We start from the raw sequence: 19130 nt of genomic DNA, 5'->3' as shown, positions 1-19130 counted from the left end.
GACATAATCCATATACTATATAATTTGCCACAACCTAATTTTAGAACATTTTATCTATGTGCCCCCTCCTCCATTTTTTTTTTTTTTTTTTTTTTTTTTTTTGCAGTGCCAGGGCTCAAACTTATGGCCTTGAGGATACAAGGCATGTACTCTACCACTTGAGTCACCAGCTTAGAACACTTTACTCACCTGCCGCCCCCACCCCAAAGGAAATTCTGTACCCATGAACATAAACTCCTTACTCCACCTTTCATCAGAGGGGCCATACCATCTATTCTGTCTCCGTTTCCATCATTTCAGATAAATGGAGTAACTCAGTATATGACTCCTTACGCTTTCTTATTCTTTCAATTTATGTAAAGTGTTCAAGGTTTAACCATATTATAACACATATAAATACTTTTTTTCCCACCTGTGGTACTGGAGATTGAACCCAGGGTCTTATGCAAGTGCTCTACCTCTAAGCTACATCTCTAATCCTTTTTTTGAGGGGGTGGTGGTGGTAAAAGTGATTGAATTCAGGGGCACCAGACCACTAAGCGATATCCCTGGCCATATTTTGTATTAGTGCCTTGCTTTTGCTGAGGCTGTTTTTCAACTAGTGATCTTCCTGCCTCAGCATCCGGAGCCTCTGGGATCATAGACTTGCACCACTGTGCCCAGCCTCTAGTCCTTTTTTAATTTTGAGAGAGCCTTGCTAAATTGCTGAGGCTAGCTTTGAACCTTGAACCTGTGAACTTGTGATTCTCTTACAGGAATAACACACATGTGGTTTTGTTGTTGTTGTTTTGCTTCATTTTTATGGGATCGAGTCTCATTATGATCCCAGCTGGCCTCAAACTCCTGGACTCAAGTGATCCTTCCACCTCAGCCTTCTGAGTATACAAGATTACAGGTGAGTACCACTCTGCCTCCTTCATTTCTCTTTATTGTGATATAATATTCCATCATGTGAAGTACACTGTTTTGGTCAGCTTTTCTGTCTTTTGTGATCAAAGTTCGGATAAATACAACTTAGAGGAAGAAAAGTTTATTTGGGGCTCACAGTTGCAGAGGTCTCAGTCCATAGATGACCCTAGGTAAAGGAGAACATTACAGTGGAAGAGTGAAGTAGAGGAAAGCAGCTCAGGACATGGTCACCAGGAGGCAGAGAGAGAATTTAGCTCACTAGGGACAAAAATATAAACCCAACAGCATGCCCCCAGAGACCTACCCACTTTGGCCACACCCTACCTGCCTGCCTGCAGTTACCACCAAGTTAATATATTTAAGTGGATTAATGCACTGATAAGGTTAAGGCTCTTATAGTCCAATCATTTCACCTCTAAGTGGTGGTCTCCTCCTCCTCCTCCTCCTCCTCCTCCTCCTCCTCCTCTTCTTCTTCCAGGAATTGGTACAAAACGTGCATTTAGCCACTGAGTCACATCCCCAGCCCATTTTATTTTTTATTTTGAGACAGGGTCTTGCCAAGTTGCTTAGGGCCTCCCTAAATTGCTGAGGCTGCTTTTGAACTTGCAATCCTCCTGCCTCAGGCCTTTTGAATTTGCAATCCTCCCTGTAGTCACTGGGATTATAGGCCTGTGTCACCATACCTGACTCACCTCTAAACATTATTGCATTGTCTCACATAGGAGCTTTGGGGGATACCCCATATCTAAATAATAACACATACCACACTTTTTAAAAATCTACTCATTAGTTGATGTATATTTTGCTACCTGATTTAAAGTTTATTTTCTATTTCCCATGCTCTAAGTTCCTTGAGGGTAAGAATTTTTGTTGTTGTTGTTGTATACCACTCTGTCCCTAACATATTGCAGAGTGTCTGGCACATAGAAATAACTTAATATATTTTTTCAAATACATAATGCAATCATTCATTTATCTAACCAGCAGTTGTTATGCACCCATACATTTGTATTCAACACTCATGTGTTTCTAAGGCGTGGAAGATGACCACGACACAGGACCTGCTCTTAAGAATTTCATGATTAGTTGGGTGCAGTGGCACATGCCTATAATCACAGCAACTCAGGAGGCTGAGGGAGGAGGATCATGAGTTCAAAGCCAGCCTCAGCAACTTAAGGAGGCCCTAAGTAACTTAGTGAGACTCTGTCTAAAAATAAATATAAAAAGGGCTGGGGACATGGCTCAGTGGTTAAATGTCTCTGGGTTCAACTCCTAGTACCAAAAAAAAAAAAAAAAAAAAAAAGAAAAGAAAAAAAAAAAAAACAAACCTCATGATCTACTGAAATAACATCTCTGCAAACAAATAATTGAAGCAGTATGAAGAACATGGGTTTGGGGCTGAGGATGTAGGTCAATGGTAGAACTCTTGCCTCACCGGCACAATTCTCTGGGTTTCATCTCCAGCATTGCAAAACAAAGAATGAAAGAAAGAAAAAATGGAACAAAATGTAGTGCATATACAAAGAGCCCAATTCTGTTTGAGGGAGTTAGCAACAGCTTCAAAGACTTCAGTTCAGATTTATAAAAGTGGGAACTTGCCAACTGACAGAGAGGAAGTTGGAGGCAACTGCAAAGGGCCCTTAAGCAAAAATCAGGGAGCCTGGCCACAGGCGGGGACACAGAAAAGCAGCATTTGGGGAGCTTTCGAGTCCAGGTTGGGCAAGAACTTAGGGGGATGGCCTGGACTGGCAGGCACTTTCATATCAGAAAAAAAGAAAAAACTGTGTATAAATAACAGGATTTAAAAATTGTTTCCTAGGTACAGAAGGAACTGGCAAAATGGTTTTATCTGAGGGTGGAGTGGGGGACTGGAATAGGAGGTGGGGGAAAGACATTGGCAAACTTAAAAAACAAGGCACATGCTCTTTACTATTCAGAATACATTGAAACGGCTTATCACTGTGTAATTTTGAGCAGGGGGGTGCTGTGACCATATCAACAGGCAGGACAGTTTCTTTGGGGAAAGTAAGAAATTAGGTGGGCAGAGGTTTAGAGGCTGTAAGGGGGTGATGGAGGGAATGGCAATTAAATTCGATCTCTGATCGGTTTCTCTCCTCTTTCTTTCTGAGGTGCCCATCTCCACACTCGCATACACACTCACGCGCCTCACTTCTAAGGGATGGGATCCTGGTGAGAGAGTGAGCCTTGAGCTGGCTCTGGGCAGGGCGCCGGCTAGGACCTTGGTGCTGGGAGAGACTCCACCATCTGGGGGCGGTCTGGGGGAAACAGTCTTCCTGCTGATGCAATCAGCGCAGAGAGGGCTGGAGGGCTGCATCTCCGCTGCCGCCAGGCCAGTCTGCCATCCCGCCCGCCACGTGTGACCGCCGCCGCCCCAGACGCTTCCCGAGTCGCGCAGCAGCCGGACCGCTCGGTGCAGTCGCCCACCTGGACCACGCAGCCAGGGGCTGGGACACGTGGGATTCGCCCTCCGCCCAACTCGAGCTACGCTCACAGCCAACGGAACAATGAAGGTAACGACTCATGATTTTGTCTGTATTTGACAAAAATGTGTCCTAAGAATCGAACCATCCATCGATTTTTCAAAGGACACTGTTGACAGAAGAGGGAGGAAAGAAGGACTTTGTGTTATCTTTTTTTGTCAGTCACAGTTTGTTGGGACCTTCCATTCTGCTTAGACTTTTTAACCTCCGCTTGCAAGACGTGCCTTTTTGGGGCTTTTTCAAAGCTGCATTTGTGAACCAGGATACCAGGCGGCTCAGAGCTCTTTTCTTCTTGCAGCTCCCTTTTCTGCTTGTTTCGAAGTTTGGAAAGAAAGAGGAAACTGTTCTTAAATTTTTAAGATGTGCTGGGGATGGGGGATTTGAAGAGGGTGTTTAGAGGGGGTGTCCCTGGCTGCAAACGGGCTTTTCTGTTGGGTGTGTGTAATGAAAGAGAAAGTTGTGGGAGGAAAAACCCTCTCGCTTAGGTGCTAAATGCAGAAGACTCTTTTAAAAATGTTTCCTGTGGAAGCTTCTATGAGTTCCAAATCATATAAGCCTAAGGTACATTTATTAAAGGATTGAGCACCCTAATGGCTTGTATTCTTATGCTAATCTAAGATAATTAGCCTAGCCTTAATTACTTCTGAAGTTTTCAGTGTAGAGATGTACACAGCTAAATGTTCTGTTTCCTGGTCTCACACACTGGAAAAGCTGCAATAAGGTGAACATCAAAAAAAGCAGCTGGTTTTTCAAAGGAAAACGAAGTCGGGGCAAGTAGTGCTGCCATCTAGCATCTTAAAATTAAGAAATTCCTTTAATGCAACCAGAATTCTTGGAAGAAATAAGCCACGTTTCATTTTCGAAGCAGGGAGATGAAGTGCATTTTATTCAGAAGAAGTCATAGACAAATGGTGCTTTTTTTTCATCAGATAACAATTCCCACCACAACTGAGCAGTAAACAAGTGGAAACTCTACTAAGTGTTGTATTAAAAAGATTATGGAAATGAACCTCAGTGAAAAGTATAGCATTCTTATTTTCCTATACATATGCTGTTTGTGGTTTGCTTATGCCTGCTTAAGTTTAGCAGAAAAAAAAAACAACTCTGATTCAGTATCACTTTAGTGATAAAAGGAGAAGTTTATGAGATTCAGTCTTGCTTTTCCAGCATTTCCCTGTGCTGTGTGAAGTTGTAGTTGGTTATGTATTTTTTAAGTTTCTGGGTTCTTTGACATGAATCCAAAAGCCCTTATCCCTTTTACCAGGCACTTTTGTAACATGGAAAACTAGAAGGTATCTTCAAATAGTCCCCTCTGTTTCCTGATGCTTGCTAAGATTAGCAAAGAACTAGTTTTATTCTAGTATGATCTAAGGAATACATGAAGTTCCTTTATTTTATTACTTCAAGATCTTTCTACTTACTGTTGATTACTAGAGATTGGGAAAGGTGGCAGGGAGAGGGTAGAAAAGGAAATTTGGGTTCAATCAGTGCATGCTGTATGCATGCATGGAACTCTCATGAGCCTATTAATATGTGTTAATAAAAATATTTTTAAGAACTTTTCTAGTTATTTCTTGCTTATACATTGCTATAATAGTCTGTGTTTTTAAAAAATGTTTGCACACAGCACCGTGATTGATTGACCTCAGCAAATTCTCCAGCCATGAAATTTGGGAGCTTGTATTTTAAGATGAGCACATACAGAATAAGCACCTGAATAAGAAACATAGCATATAAGTTGAATAATGTGTATAAAAATTTAAGTGTATACTATGATTTAAGGAATGAAAGTGGAGATGTAAGAGATACCCATATCTGAAATGGATGGAGACAGGGAGGTGGCGGGTTGGGGGTAGGGGTGAGTGATGTATGGTTAACAGAGAGACAGGGAATTCTTAATCTTGATGCAGTGCTGTCCCTGTGTGTTGGGGGGCTGGTTGGCGGCCTGCTGGGCAGAGGTCTTTACATTTCCATGTGGCCCCTGAGGCAGGGCTCAGAGCAGCAAAGCTAGTTAAGCAGGCCTAACAAAAGGATGGAATCTGGGGAGGATAGGAAAATTGTGAAAGAGTGGGTGTGGGGGAGCAGACAAAAATGTAATTTCAGCCAATATTTCATCTGGTGAGTTTAATAATGAGTAACTTCATCTGATTTTAGAACTGTAGAGACAGAGGCGAATTTTAAAGATTTTTCATGTGAATGCAAGAAATTATCATGCTAATCAGCACATTAGAACCTGAGAAGGTCTAATTATTTGAAATGGTTTGAAAATCTTTTTAAAGGAAGTTGAAAACTTCATTTGACCCTAACAAATGTGTGTGCTAAGAATTAAAACCAAGTGATGGTTTTCTACAGCACTATGACTCTCCCAATTTTCCATAATTACAGATTTTGTTTCTCATTTGTCACATCTATAAATAAAAGAAGGGAAGTGAGTGTATGGAAAGCTAATGGTAGTATTATTAACCCCAGAGAGTTGAGCTTTTAAGTAAATTATTTCTGTACATAAATGAATAGTTAATTCTAAACTGATCATCTGAAGTTGTTTAGGTTGTTATCTATTTGGGGATTCCAGGTTGTGGGCTTCTTTGGATGCGCTTTTCTTAATTGGCATAGAAAGATGCAGATCTTTCTCTATTTCTCTTTAGGCTTGGTAACTACAATTGTTTTCAATAACAGATAGGACCCCAGGGAAGCCATTGGAATGCTCAGCCCATGCTGAAGGGGGTGAGAATCTGGGACCTTCTGTGGTAGACATCATTGTTCAGCAGTCTTCTACTTTCTATATAATTCTCTTATTCTTTTTGAGCATGGGAGGAAATTGTAGCTGATCTGTTCATTTGACAGTTGTAAATATGTGCCCCCTTTGTGTGTAACTTATACCCTGAACAGCTGTCCAAATGCTCTAAACATTTCACTTAACAAATGTTCCTGCTGCTGAGCTTTACTGATCCTCTGTAGCCATTTGGTAATGCCTGCCAGTGTCCATTCAACCACAGCCACTGAAATTGATTCTCTATAAATCATCTGAGTCATAAATGTGAGGTGTAGTTCAGATTTTAAAATGTTTCAAAGTTAAGCGCTTGGGATATTTCGGATGGAAAGATAACTTAGCAAATGTTTTCAGTCATTTTCATTGTAACACCTGGTCAGTGATTCACAATGTCAATGGTGAATGTAAAATCAAAGCAGAAGCAGTGTTCTATAATACCAAAGTTCAAGTTCTAATTTTATCCACGACATATAATTATTTCTCTTAAATCCACAAAGCTAAATTACATTATCTCTAGAAATTGGATACTTTATCCTTAAAGTTACTTAGAAATTAGATCTCCTTATTAATAACAGCAAAGCATATCACACAAACATTTTTCTATTATCATATAGGCCACTACATTTTTTTCCAAAACATTTTTATTGTATTCACCAATGAATAGGAAAGAAAAATCTTAAAGAAAAAAGATTCCAAAAATACAGAATGGTCAAGAAGAATGAAAGAAAAGAAGACAAGTTAAAAAAAAAAAGAAGAGGAAATTACATTATGATAGCAATAATTTGAACTAAAAAAAGCCATATGGTGCTTTAAAATTGAAGAATTGTTAAATTCTTGTAAAACTTAGCTTAGTGTCATTAAAAATTGTCCTATAATCTATCTAAAATGAGACAAATTTATGTTAGTTCTTCATTTTGAAGTGTAGATCTAAATATTTTATCAGTTGCATTTATAGCCTATCATGTAAAGATATGCTTTTGCTATTTTGACTATAGATGGTTATCTACTCAGAAAGTATTAAGAAGCTTCAGGCATAGGGTTAGAGTTCAGATTCTAACTCCTTATAAGTCTAGACAGAAGGAACACCTGTTGCGATGTTCTACACCAAGCATGTCACAGCTGTCTTATGCTTGACTGACAAAGAGATAGGGCTGAGATGCACTTGGAATGAGGCCAAGGGTAGCTTTGCACAGGAGGAACACAGGGAAGTTTTAACATTCCACTACTCCATAGAAGGGTGACTTTGCTAAGTGCATTTCATCTCATTTTTAACTGATTGAGATACAATGTTATAGTGTTTTGATTTTAGTACGGGATGTTAGTTCAGGAATTTGAAATCATAATAAATGTATCTGTGAACTTTAAAGATAGAAGGCAGAGTTAAAATGGACCTGCAATTTTCGCTTAAGGAGGCACAATATATTACTCGAGGATCCCCTGGTTTTTAGTGTTAGTGAATGCTTTCTCCTTACAAGGTTTTGTGCTGGTGCTCATAGAGGAAGGTCACTCAGGCTTGAGGAAGGACTCCTTTGCTTAACAAAGAAAGCAATGCTTTATGATTTCTTAAATATCATCAAACTACTTAATATTGAATTTAACCTCGAAACATTCATATGAGGAAATCATTGCAGAGATTATTAACCTTGTTTTCCAGATGAGGAAATTAAAGATCAGGAAGGTTACCACAATTACTTAAGAGCACAAATGGCAGAGCATGACGGGAAACTAGATACTCCGAGCCATGTCTGAATATCCAGGGTGCCCTCCAGGGCTCTGCAGGGTGCTGTCTACCCTTCTGTGGTTCTAGCCTTTCTTGGGTTTCATACAACTTGGCAAATCTTTTGAGAGTATGGTCAATCTTTACAGCAAAATGAACAAACACATACAAGCACAAAATTTTATACCTAAAGCATCTGTTATTAAAACCAGGAAACTCGGGTCCATCAAGCATGGAAGAGTTATGGAAAATATTGAACTGATCTAATTATTCACAGTTGTGGAGAGCTACCAGTTCTGGCCTCTGCTATTAGGAGAGATACAACAATTCATAAACAAGAACTCTACACTGCTGCTGAGGGTTGAAAAAGTCAAAGCATTGGACTAAATCCTTTATTCTAAAGAGAAGGCAACCGTAGTTTGGTTTTCACAGCACACGAGTCATCAGCTTCATGTTTTTTTTCTCATAAAGATCTAAGGTCCATAAGTATAGTGTAAAACTGGATTCTCAGAATCTGTACCCACATTTCTTTGACCATAATCTAGTTTTGAAGTGAGTTTATGTGTTTTGTTAGGCAGAGTTAAGAAGCAATTTCTTACTGGAGTGTAGCAGTTTGGGGTTCCTAGCCTTCCTGTTTAGATAACTCCCCTTACCTGTAGTGCAAGTCAAAGGGGCAGACATAGATGGCCATAATGCTACCAGGTGATCACCCCTCAGCCACACCTGAGTGTAGCAATAGTAAGTTCAGCCATCTTTTACTTCTTCCTTATTCTCTTATCTCTCATAGTCATTAGGCTGTGGTGCCTACTTCTCTGGATCTACCTTCTCTGGATCTTTCTTATTGCCAGTGTACTGGTTTATGTTGAGATGACTTTTTTTGTGGGGGGAGGAGGATCTATACCAGGGTTTGAACTCAGGAACACTCAACTACTGAGCCACATCCCCAGCCCAATTTTGTATTTTACTAGAGAGAGGTCTCACTATGTTGCTTAGCGCCTCACCATTGCTGAGGCTGGCTTTGAACTCTCCATCCTCCTGTCTCAGCCTCCCAAGCCGCTGGGATTACAGGCATGCACCTCCATGCGGCCTGTGATGACTTTTTACTTGAATTGTTCTGTAAACTGATCTCAAGCTTAATTTTCCTAAAGTACTATTTTGCTAATGTCACTGACCAGCCCAATATGTTTGACTTCCCTATCGTCTACTGAATTTAGTTTTGCGCATGAGACTCTTTCTGATGTTTACTTCTACAGTTCTCCCTTACATGTATTCCTCTCAGCATCACTGAGAAGTTGGTCTTTGAAGTGAGCTTTCTTGTTGCCATTTACTGGTTTCTAATTCCCTCCACCTGTCTTCCCACCGCCTGCATGGCTCACAATGCCCCTCACTCCTCACAGACTTTAAGAACAATGACCAGGCTTTTATGGTGGAATGAATGTGGGTGGAAGGTGAAAAGGTAAGAGCAGAGTTATGTTTTGAAGTCAGAAAAGATACTGATTGTACGCTTCAATCTGTCCACTTGAGTATGAACCTAGCACCACACTTGGTACTTCAAAGGTATATTAAATATATGCATTAAATCACGTACTTATTTTTAGATTCCCAAGATCCAGCTTGATTCCGTTTTATAATTCTTTGCCTTTGAACAGCACATACATTTTTCACATCTGGATTTCTCTGGAGTCAAGCATTGACAGGGTTATAAAGACAGAGAACAGTATTTACATGTCTTAGAGCTTATTGACAGACTCATACAGCCACTATTTTCTGGTTGTTTTTTTTTTTTTTCAGCCTGTCAGAGGTGATGCTGCATATAGGTGGTGAGTAGATTTTAAGTGTACAAGATGGTAAATGATTCTGGGAAAAGTCATTCAAACCAGGTGCTGCATAACAGTATGAATTGAACCCATGAACATCAGTGATGCCTAGCAATGCCAGTCTAGTCAATCACTGCTGTTTTGGGATTTAGGCGATCTATAAAGGGAACCACCCTGGAATGGATTTAGAATATACAACAAAGTCATGTGTTAATCAATTCCAATACTGTTTAACATGTTTTTCTTTGTTGCAAACAATGCGGTTTTTAAACAAACTAATGAATGCAGACACTGACAAACAAATCCAACAAAAGAGGCACTTAGAAACAGTGTTCATTGAATCCTAGAATTTCCAAAGAAATATCTAAGAGGTCATTTGGGGCCTTTACTTTTACCAAAGAAGGATTTGTTCTTTCGAGTTTATTTTTCTAGCTTTTAGTTTGATTCCAAGTAAATACCTCAAGAAACAAGACTTCTCAGATTCCCTGTGAACTATTCTATTACCTGCTATATTCATTTTCTAAAGCCTCCTGATGATTAACTTATTTCCTTTGTCTTTTTTTATATGGATCAACCATTTATGCTTGGCCATCCTTAAGTTCCCCATGAGTCTTTAGGCTTATTTTTAAAGTATATAATACTTATGTATGCTTTTGTTAGTTGGTCACAAAGCATGATATTATTAATTAAACTGGCACTTCAAAATTCAATAATACTAGAGCAAATATTTTACTAGTGATGTAGTATTTCAGTGAGTATATAGATACAGGATGTTAGCAAGGTTTATGTTTCTTAATCATTCAATGCAGGCCTCTCGAACATTAATACATCTGCTGGCTGACTGGTACCTTCCTTCCTCTTAACATTATGTGCAGTAGCACATCAGTCTATCTTGACACTGAAGGACAACACTTCACAATTGGGACTGAGGGATTACTTGCAATTACATGAGCAGAACTGCATAGTTTGAAGTAGATTTAATGATTCAGCATCATTTTTAAGGCTTAGCTTAATTAGAAACACACTGCGTTTACTTGCATATGTGTGAAGTGATGTATGAACAAGAGTATTTATTGCAGCTTTGTTTGTAATAACAAAAGATTGATCAGTCATCACCACAATCATCAGGTGTAGAAAAGAGTGTATGTGAGAGGAGGTGGGGGAAAAACAAGTGAACTTGTCATGTATAGAAAAGTGGAGAATCACCATGAGCCTTTGTGTTGGATGTTTCTGTTTAATTTTGGATACATGTGAGTTTATTATATTCAACATTAAAATTTTTAAAATGTGAAAATACTTTGTAGTGGAAGTAAGAGCCATTATTAAGAATATCTGAAGCTGGGTAGGATTGGCACACATCTGTAATTCCAGTGGCTCAGGAGGCTGAGATAGGAGGATCACAAATTCAAAGTCAGCCTAAACAACTTAGTAAGGCTCTAAGCACCTATTGAGACCCCCATCTCAAAAAATAAGAAGTACTGGGGATGTAGCTCAGTAGTAGAGTGCCCCTGAGTTTAATATCTAATATATGAAATACTGGGTAAATGACATATACCAAGGACATATTACTTGACAGTACTTACCATGTATTAATTGCAACTGACTGAAAATCATTAAGAAAGTAAATTAAATTCATGTGCCTAGCAAACTTTATAGTAAATTATTGTATATAAATTCCTTTAATTCTACTGTTTATGATTCAATAATAACCTGCAAACCATTCTTAAGTTTTGTTTAATTAAACTCTTATGTTGCTCTAAAGCTACCAGATTTTGTACTAAGTAGTAAGGAAACAGAAATAATTTAAGATCATGCTTACTCTTGAGAAACACTCTAGTCAGGAAGAGAAATATATGAAAAACAAACAGTAAAACAAACAGTAAAATATAACAGGTGCTGAAATGGAAGTCTCTGGAAGGTACAGTCATGTGTGAAAAAGATTAGTCAGAGAAGTTAGGAAAGCCTTTGTAGGAACAGGATGTTCGAGCAGAACCGTGAAAGAACAGATGAACAAGGAAATAAAAGCCAGTGTGCTTGCATCCTCCTTGAGACGCCTGGACCCAGACTCAACTACTCTTTCACTTACCATAAAAGACAGGAGGAAAAACTGGAGTGCCTTCCAGCCCAGTGGTCAACACAGAGAGGTCAGGGTTCCAGCCTCCTCTACGAAATGCATGGTCGAGACTCAACACAGGCAAACCAGCAACCAATTAAATTCACCGTCCCTTGCTAACCTCACACTCCCCCATCACCTTCAATTTCTGTTAGTGCTCGGATTTTCTCTCTTGACTTTTTTCTCTAGAACTTTCCACTCAAATTTGTCTGTGATGCTCTTTGCAACCCAATATTAATAGACTCCCCTCCACCTTCCCTAAGTGTCCCTGCTTTTCCCTCCACAGTGGAGGTTGCCCATTCTCTCTGCCCCTCCCGTCGCCCTGGCCAGTGCTATGTCCACCTTGCATTCCTCCTGAGAAGCACCCTGGCCCTCACTGCTACTCCTGCCACAGTCCATGCTCTTTTTGCCTTATGACCACCATTGACATCCTGGTCGCTCAGCCTTCCTCCACCCAAGACTGCTTCAGCATGTGCCTCCTGAATCTCTCTTCCATCCCAAGTCTCCTTTTCTGTATTTCAAGATGACCCATTCTCCTTCCTGGCATCTCACTTCCTTTAATTTATTATTTCTTTTAATTCCCTACATTCCCCATATACATTCTACACCTGGGGCCATACCCCAGACCTAAGTCACAACAAGGCACCACAAACCTGTGGATTACTTTTGATCCAAGATATGTTTTACATCTCCTCAGTTCTATTTTAACGGCTCTATGCCCAGTTCAGGCAACCATCTTCTTTTTTTGCTGGGTATTTGTGTATCCGCATTTGCTCACCCTCATCCCCAGCCCCTGTTTTCCACAGACTAGCATGATCATGTTAGTTTAAAAAGTCCTCAACCCCTTTCTGTTATTTTTTGATTAAAACTCAGAGTCCTTGACATGTTCTAGAAGTATCTGAGGAATCTGGTCCTTCTCACCTTTGCAGCCTCGTCTTCATGTCATTGTTCTACATCCCTTTTGCCCCCAGATCATTTTCTTCAGGGTCTTTACACTGCTGATGCTTCTGCTTGGAAGGCCTTCTTCCAATCCTCATTTAGTGACTCCTGACCTCCCTGCCAACCTCAGATTGGATGCTTTCTCAGAGATCCGTTGGCACCTGTGATTCCTAGTCCTTCAGAGTACTTACCTCAGATTTCAATTATTTATTGGTTGTCCTTAGTTGTGTGAATTTGGGGTTGATGTCTGACTCTTTCACTAGACCATATGTTTTTGAGGGCAGGATGCATATCCAGTTTTTAACCACTGTGCAACCATATGTAGTCCAATGCATGGCCCATGGTAGGTAGTTGTCAAGTATAGTTGGCTAAATAATCTCCCCCAAAGATGTGCAGAGCCTAATCCGTGGAACTGCTATGCATGGGGGATTTTGCAGATGTGAGTAAGTATGGTTCTTGAAATGGGGAGATTGTCATTGATTTTCTGGGTGTGCTCAATACAATCACGAGGGTTTTTGCAAGAGGGAAGCAGGAAGGTCAGAATCAGAAAAGATGTGACATTGGAGGGATGTGTGTGGGGAGGGAGGGGTTAAGATTTAAAGTGCTACACTGCTTCTTTGAAGATGGAGGAAGGGGCCATGAACCAAGAAAAGCAGGTGGCATCTAGAAGCTGGAAAAGGCAGGGGAGATTCTGTCTGGGAGGAATGCAGCCCTGCTAACACATTGACTTAGACTCTGACATCCAGAAATAACGTATGATACGTTTAAGTCACAAAGTATGTTGTGGTTTTTTACAATGGTAGTCAGAAAGGAATATAGATTTGGAAATAGGGATCTGCTGTAACAAATACCTAAAAAGTATAGAAGTAACCGGATTCAGGCATTAAATAGAGGATTCAGGCATTAAATAGAGGATGGAAGAATTTTGAGAAGCTTGATAGGAAAAACTTGGCTGGTCTTAAAAAGACTGCTGGTAGAAATAAGGGCATTTGGCTGGGTGTGGGAGTAGCCCACACCTGTAATCCTAGTGACTTGGGAGGCTGAGGCAGGAGGATTGTGAATTCAAAGCCAGCCTCAGCAACTTAGCAAGGCCCTAAGCAACTCAGTGAGACTCTGTCTCTAAATAAAATACAAAAAGGGCTAGGGATATGGCTCAGTGATTGAGTGCCCCTGAATTCAATTCCTGGTACCAAAAAAAAAAAAAAATTTCCATGAGGGCTGATGAAGAAATGAGGAGCAGGTTCAGGGAAACTGAGGGAAAAAGGATCCTCAGTAGAATTGTGTATTGCATTTGTAGAATTTGCAGAACTTGCTGGTGATGAAGTTAGCTATTCATCTGAGATTTTTGTGTGTGGGGAATTGAACCCAGAGCCTTGCACTTGCTAGGCAAGCACTCTATCACTGAGCTACATCTCCATCCAGTCTTGTATCTTCTTGCTGATCATGTCAAAATGAAAGGAAAGAGATAAATTGAGGGAAGAAGAACTTCAAGACAAAGAAAGAAAAGAAACAAAGACAAAGAAACTGGGACTTGATGATATGGGAAGTTCTCAGATTACCCAGATTATAAGAGATGCTAAAATTAAGAGATTTACTGTCAAGAAAGTATACTCTGGAGAGGAAGGAGCTCCTTGTGGTGAGAGGTAGGAGGGAGATGATGGTGACCTAAATGAGTAGCATCACAGTGATATAGAAAAATATTGAGGAATGCATTGATTTTTCTGGGCCTCTATTTGGGTCTTGCAGAGCTGTCTTTTCAGGCTAGCTGACCATCTAAAATAAACCCTCTCTGGAATGCTCTGTTTTCTTGTCTATTTGGGAACAATTGATCTTTTTCTGCATGTGTGAACTCTGGACTCCTCCCTAGACTATAACATCCAGCAAGGAGTAGTCTCTAACCCCACACTACTCTGTTACAGAATCTTCTGGAAGTCCCTGGGAGTTTGTAGACAGCAGGCACACTGGATCCACTTGGTTCATAGAACAATAGCCACCATACCCACTTGACCTTGGGTACAGACCAAAGGTTGGACCCTCATATCCTCCAAACACTGGATAGTACACAAGAGCCCATACAGCTGTAACACAGGAGCAGGGGCAGGATGCATACAGAGAGAAAGATGTATCCTGAAGCCTAAAGAAAATACAGAAATACCTTGATCAAGAGATCTGAAAACTAGCATGGGCACAGTAGTACATGCTTGTAATTCCAGAGCTAGGGAGGCAGAGGCAGCAGGATCAAAAGTTCAAAGCCACCCTCAGCAATTTGGTGAGGCTCTGAGCAACTTAGTGAGACTCTGTCTCAAAAATTTAAAAAAAAATTTAGAAAAGGGCTGGGGATGTGGTGCCTGGGTTCAATTCCTGATGCAAAAAATAAATAAATAAAAAACAAACAACAAATAAATAAATAAATAAATAAATAAATAAAAATTAAAATTGAGATGTGGTTCATGAAGGAAAAAGTATGTGCTCTTTGCTTTTATTTTGCCTCCTGATGATTGATTATCTCAGAATACTGTAATCCATTTATTGAAGAAATGTGAAGAGTTCTCATTATATAAGCTTTGGGCTTGCTCAAGCTCTTGAGGCCAGGAGGGTGAAGAGTAGACAAATTGCTGCTCTCATAGAACTGGCAGAGAAAGACCAGGTGACATTGTAGTAAGCAGGCCAGAGTCAGGCCTGTGAATCCGACTGCTCGGGAGTGACCTAGCCAGTCATTTAACTGTGGCTTACTTTTCTGATTGAAGAAATGGTGGTAATAATAGTACCTACCTCACATAGATAGTGTGAGGATCAAATAACTTAGAAGAATGTGTGGTCCAAAATAAGGACCACAGCAATATTAGCTAAAATCATTACGATTTTCTCTTATATAGTAATATTTTCTCATATAGTAACATTTAAAGTATTTTCCACCAGTGATGCAATATGAAGAAAATAAAATAGAATGATATGACAGTGGCAGAGTTGAATGAAAGCTAGTGTTAATCTACAGTGGCTGGTAAACATACACTGGAAAACTTCAGAGAAGGTGAACTTGGAGGGAACACCTAAATATGGAAAACCCACAGGTGATCTGAAGGTCAGAGTGTCCCCCCTGTAAGGAGCAGCCAATGAAGCTTCCTAGAGCGCAGTGAGAGAGAGAGGAAAAGTCACCAGAATGACTTTCAAGCCACACCATTAAAGCTCCTTTAGGCCCTGGTGAGAGTGTGGATCTTGTTCTAAGTGTGGTGGTATGCTGTGGGCTGGGTATGAGCAGCATCTGGACCTGGACTTTTAAAAGTCACTAGTGAGCTGGGCCTGGTGGTGCACACCTGTAATCCCAGTGGCTCAGAAACCTGAGGCAGGAGGATCGTGAGTTTGAAGCAAGCCTCATTAACTTAGTGAGACCGTGTCTTTAAATAAAATACAAAAAGGGCTGGGGATGTGGCTCAGTTGTTAAACGTCCCTGGATTCAATTCCTAGTACCAAAACAAAAAATAAGTCACTGGTGAGTCAATAGTGTACCATGGTTACATTTTTTTCTTACACAATATTTTGTTTTTCCTAGAGTTAATTATTGCACTATTTTCTTTCACTTACCACCTTCACTTTGTATTTATTATAAACTCCTCCCAACTCTTATAATAGCCTCTCAGTATCATTTAGTGTAAATTAAATGTACTTATTCATTAGTCAGTTTCTTTTTTTCCTGGACTCTTTCTGCTAACCCCCTTGCTCCAATTTGTGCTGGTTTCTGCAGGCCAGCTGCCCAGCTGCCTTTCCAAGACTTCTCCTGGTATCCTTCATCCTCTGTCTGTGTTAGTTGCATGGTTTTCTGAAGCTGGGGGCTTCCTCTTTCTTAGTTTACTTCCTCATTTGTAAGGCACATCTCCTCAATAGTTTCTAGGTGAGGAGTGCATGAGAGGCAAATGATTTCTTGCATGCCTGAAAATGCTTTTTGTTCTACTATTAAATTAGGGTGATATTTGATTATGAATGACATTCTAGGTTAGAAATCGTTTTTTTTCAGGGGCTGGGGTTGTGGCTCAGTGGTAGAGCGTTCACCTAGCACATGGGAGGCCCTGGGTTTGATCCTCAGCACCACATAAAAATAAATAAATAAAATAAAGGTATTGTGTCCAACTACAACTAAAAAATAAATATTTTTTTTAAAAAAATCATTTTTCATCAGAATTTTAAAGGAATTGCTTTGTTGAGTTTCTTATGCCATTAATGAGAAGTCCAAGGTTACATTTATTTCAGATCCTTTAAATAACCTATTTTTGTTTGTTTGTTCTTCGGGGATTGACCCCAGAGGTGTTTAACCACTGAGCCCTTTTTATATTTTTTTTACAGACAATATTTTGCTAAGTGGCTTAGGGCCTCTCTAAGTTGCTGAGACTGCTCTTGAACTTGCAATTCTACTGCCTCATCCTTGTGAATCGATGAGATTACAGGTGTGTGCCACCACATCTGGTTAGCATTCTGGATCTCTTTATGTTGCTAGTGTTTAGAAACTTTATGATGACATGCATAGGAGATTTTTGGTCATATATCGTTGATGACTTTTTTCTCTGCTTTTTCCTCTTTGTTCTTAAATTCCTTAGTTTGATGTTGTCCTCCTTAACTGATTCTCTAATTTTTTTCTCTCCTAGAGTCCAATTTCCTTGGGTGGAAGGAAAATTCCTCAATCTTGTCTTCCAACCTTCCTTTTCAATTTTAAAATTCAAACCTACATATTTACAATTTACAAGAGCCTTTAAAATTCTGACAAATCCTTTTTTGAAAATACCATACATTCTTGTTTCGTAGATGAGATGTCTTCCCTATGTTTCTGCAGTTAAAGATTTTTCTTCTGCCCTCTGCATTGTCCCCTTCATAGTTTTTGGTGTGGGTGGTTTTTTTTTGTTGTTGTTGTTGTTTGTTTGTTTTTTTTTCTGGTGGGCAGGAGTTCTTTGCCTTTATGTAGGAGATTTTTTTTTCCAAATATTTGAGAACATTTAATATCTTCAAATATCTGGTGACCCATGACTCTGCTTTTAAGAGTGAGACATGACCACACTTACTCAGGCGCCTGCCCCTTTGGTGCCTGTGTTTCAGTTACAGACCCACGTGGAAATGACTTGGCCATTTTGCTGGAGGCGTGCCGAGTGTTATTAATTCTAGGACTTTCCTTAGGGTGTTATGTAGTTTTTCCAGGAAGAAAAATTCAAACAGGCTAAAACTTCCTACTAATGTTCTGTGACAGGGATGGAGACTAGAAGTCTCATCATTTGGTGTGTGGCTGTTTACTTATTGCTCTCAAAACAGTGTTTAGAGTCCCCCTGCTTGGATCTCTTGTAGCTTATTCTTCCAATAAATAAACCTTCCATTTTTTGCTGGAATCAAGAAGGGGTAGTCGCCAGGTTGTGCTGGGTGGACATGGAGATGTAGAGGAGTACATGAAACTAGGATGGGTGAGAGATGATGCTAAATGGGACCCTGGCCTCCACTGAGGTTCCAGTGCTGAGCAGAGAAACAAGCACTTCAGCTTTCCATGTTAGATGTATCTAAAGAACTTTTTCTTTTTTGGGGAGGAAGGTGTACTGGGGATTGAACCCAGAGGCATTTTACCACTACATCCCCCATCCTTTTTATTTTTTTTTACTTTGAAACAGGGTATCCCTAAGTTGCAGAGGCAGGCCTTGAACTTTTGATCCTCTTGCCTCAGCCTCCCGAGTTGCTGGGATTACAGGTGTGCACCACCATGCCCAACCTGGATATCCAAAGACCTTTCTAAAGGCAAAACTAGTTCTGCACACATTAAAACTCATCTTCAATTTATATTTAAGAGAAATTTGGATATTGAGCAGAATGGAGAATAGAGGATTATTTGGAATCCAACAAAAGACATTTTGGGACAAGTAAGGAGGGCTTGACATTTCTGGACCATTCCTTACAGTGGATCAGGAGAGGGAGTGATCCTCTCATTCCCCCAGCACCATACTTACCTATGTGAGGAAATGCCTGGAATGCAGCATAAAGATGTTGAGAGCACTGGACTTGTGCTCCCAGCTAGCTGGGGAAGCACACACTGGTGTTGGGGATCACCCTTGGACAGTCTGTGGCTGGAGCTTCCAGTGAGAAGTCAGGAGAGGGCTCTGTAGTGAATGCAGTTTGCTATTCTAGAGTTCTGTGGGGCAAAGTTGTCCTGACCCATGTGAACATTGAAGAGAGGAGTCACCTAAGAAATACCTTAATAAAAGAACCCTGTGCAAGAGGGCTGACTGCTGGGACAAGGAGACCTAGCTGTCATGTGCTGTGTAAGGTACCAGAACCCAAGTGGAAGGGGAGCCTAAAAGGTGGCACAGAATATGCATCACTTTTGTGGGGAGCTATAGAC

Source organism: Callospermophilus lateralis, chromosome 4 (genome assembly GCF_048772815.1).
Source record: "Callospermophilus lateralis isolate mCalLat2 chromosome 4, mCalLat2.hap1, whole genome shotgun sequence".
Taxonomy (NCBI): Eukaryota; Metazoa; Chordata; class Mammalia; order Rodentia; family Sciuridae; genus Callospermophilus; species Callospermophilus lateralis.
The sequence above is the reverse complement of the archived record's forward strand: the minus strand, read 5'-3'. Positions refer to the sequence as shown.